At 37.2% G+C, this 3,199-nt stretch overlaps 1 pseudogene; it reads right to left on the minus strand.

Annotated features, from left to right (window-relative positions):
* LOC102583806 (uncharacterized) overlaps positions 1-2,438 on the minus strand; it is an 11,694-nt pseudogene extending 9,256 nt beyond the window's left edge.
* Between the last annotated feature and the right edge of the window lie 761 nt (positions 2,439-3,199).

Genomic DNA, 3,199 nt, shown 5'->3' on the forward strand with positions numbered 1-3,199 from the left:
ATAAGTAAGTAATCTTCCCAAGAAGTCAACTTTCCTTTCAAAACAGCCCTCAATATGTTCCCTAAAGTTCTTTTAGAAAAGATTTTGGAACCATACAGTTGGTCCAACATGTCATCAAGACGAGGGATAGGATGGCGATACTTTACCGTTATCTTGTTGATGGCTCGACAATCTACACACATCCTCCATGTTCCATCCTTTTTGGGGACCAATAGGACTGGAACAGAGCATGGGCTCATACTCTCTCGAACAAATCCCTTTTCAAGCAATTCTTCAACTTGCCTTTGTAATTCTTTGGTCTCTTCAGGATTGCTCCTATAGGCAGGCCTATTAGGAAGTTGAGACCCAGGCACAAAGTCTATTTGGTGCTCAATCCCTCTCAAAGGTGGCAATCCCTTTGGAGTGTCATCAGGAAAAACATCTTCAAAATTCTGCAAAAGAGAAGAAACACTATTTGGCAAAGAAGGAGTTAGTTGTTCAAAATTAATTAATACTTCTTTGTAAGTAAGTAGTATTATGGGCAGTCCCTCTCTCCTAGCATTCAAACACTCTTTGGCTTTTATATAAAGGCTCTCATTTTTCTTTTCCTTAGCCGTTTTCCTCTCACCAAAACATTTTATTTTTTTACTCACACCCTCTTTTACCTCTTTACTTAGATCGCTGCCCTCTCTCTCTTTCTCTCGGCCATCTCTCTTTTTTTCTATCTCTTGGCCTTTTTGTTTTCCCTCAAGCTCACTTTTTACCTCTCCCTTTTGTTTTCCCATTGTTTCCCTCAATCGTTTTTGATCTTCAAACACTTGAGAAGGAGATAATGGTGCAAGAGTATACTTCTTACCATTATGCAGAAGACTATACCTATTCTTTCTCCCATGATGAGTAGTATCCCTATCATACTGCCAAGGTCGGCCAAGTAAAACATGACATGCTTGCATTGGAACTACATCACAAAGAATTTCATCTTCATACCTACCAACATTGAATGAAATCATGCATTGTTTGTTTACTTTTACTTCTCCACAATCATTCAACCATTGGAGCCTATATGGGGTAGGGCGCTTCATGCATGCAATTCCTAGTTTATCCACCAAGTATGAACTCACCACGTTTGCACAACTTCCCCCATCAATAATCATAGAATAAGTCTTCCCTTTTATCCCACACCTAGTATGAAACAAATTCTCTCTCTGCCCTTCATCAACACTACCCAAATTGATAGTCATAATTCTCCTAACCACCCCAATTATACCATCATTAGGCAATTCCAAATCATCTTCCTCACTTACACCTTCTCTCTCTTCTTCTTCCCCCTCACTTTTTTCACTCTCATATTCTCCATTCTCTCTAAGTAGGATGTTTCTTCTACTTGGACATTCATGCATCATATGCCCCCTTCCATGACATTTGTGACATTGAATAGAACTTGAAGGTTTAGAAGATTTAGGATTAAAGGTTTTACCTCCCTCCTCAACTTTACCTTTACCTCTATCATCTTGAGGTTTGGAAGGAGCTTTCCCCTCTTGAGTTGACCATGGCTTCTTAGAGATAGTGTTTGGTCGACTTCTCCATGAGTTATTTTGCTGTTTTTTCTCAATTTTTTTTTCAACTTTTACAGACAAATCAACTAACTCATCTAAAGTTACATATTGTTGTATCTCTACTACATTAGCTATTTCTGTATTTAAACCATTTAAAAATCTAGCTATTGTAGCCTCTTCTTCCTCCATGCAGTTAGCTTGGATCATAGCCATATCCATGCTTTTGAAGTACTCATCCACCGACATGGAGCCTTGCTTCAAGCGTTGAAGGCGAGATTGTAGATCTCTTTGGAAGTATGATGGAATAAATCGCTTTCTCATTACCCTCTTCATCTCTGCCCACGTAGCAATAGGTGGTAGCTCCTCTTGCAATCTATCCCTAGCAAGATTTTTCCACCAAGAAGCAGCATAATCAGAAAACTCAACAACAACAAGTTTAACTTTCTTACCCTCAGAGTAGTTATGGCAATCAAAGATGGCTTCAACTCGTCTCTCCCAATCAAGGTACAAGTCTGGATCCCTTGTTCCCTTGAAAGATGGCATCTTCATCTTTATACTATTTATATTATCATCTTCTACTCTACCTCTTTGTCCCCTCATATCTCTTCTTTCTAGATTAAATTCAACATCAAAATCATCATTATCATATTCAGGATTTATAAAAGGGATATGGGGTACATTCCTTCTAACTTGGGCTCTAACATTATTTGGGGGTACAACATCATTCTCCCTCCTAATTGCAGCTATGGTGTCATTCTGCTCGATAATCATATCCCTCATCTCTTGAAATTGAAGGGTCCATCTCTCAAATTGTTGGTGCATAGCTTGAAGGGTGAAGTCGTTCCTTCCTTTGACCTCAGTTTCTAATCGAGCCCTTTCCTCATCACCACCTAAATTAGACATCTAAAAAAAAGAATAAATGATCAAGTATCACACTTTTAATATGGCTTTTACCCTCTTTTAAACTCACCCACACTTGCCTTTTTCCACTCAAAATAACCTTTGAACGAGAATACTTTGTAGATTTATAATTAAACCATTGTAGTAATAAAGTATGGAATCTTGGGGTACAAAAGAAAGTAAAGAACTAGTCCTAGAACAAGTAGGATTTAGTTGAAACAAAACACAAATAAAAAAAGAGCTTATTTTAGAATTATAAGAACAAAAAAAAAGAAAAAAATTCCTCTTATTCTTAAAGATCTAGAATCCCCTCTTCTTGCTACTTTCTTGCTTGGGAACAAATTAATGCAAAACTTGGAGAGCAAGTAATAAGATTTCTTGCATAGCAAGTAATAAGCTTTCTTGGGTATCAAGTTATCAAATTTCTTGGAGGATAAGTAGCCAGATTTCTTAGAGAGCAAGTTATAACTTTTTTTTCCAGTTACTGTCCACGCTACTGTTCACAATATAAGAAGAAATCCCAAGATTTATCAAGAACGGAATCTTGATAGAGCCACTCTGATACCACTTGATAACATCAAGGTTAAGGAGATCACAATTAAAGATTTGAATATTAGAATGCGGAAGCACAAAAGAAAAGAAACAAAAAAAACTAACTAAAGATATGGGAAATTCGAAGGAAAGATCCAAGAGTTTCCAAGGATTAGATGTTCTAAGGCCTTGAAAAGATCCAAGTAACAACGTATAGATTTATGGAAGAAATC

The sequence above is a fragment of the Solanum tuberosum genome, unplaced genomic scaffold, assembly GCF_000226075.1.
Source record: "Solanum tuberosum cultivar DM 1-3 516 R44 unplaced genomic scaffold, SolTub_3.0 scf00357, whole genome shotgun sequence".
In the NCBI taxonomy this organism is placed as follows: domain Eukaryota; kingdom Viridiplantae; phylum Streptophyta; class Magnoliopsida; order Solanales; family Solanaceae; genus Solanum; species Solanum tuberosum.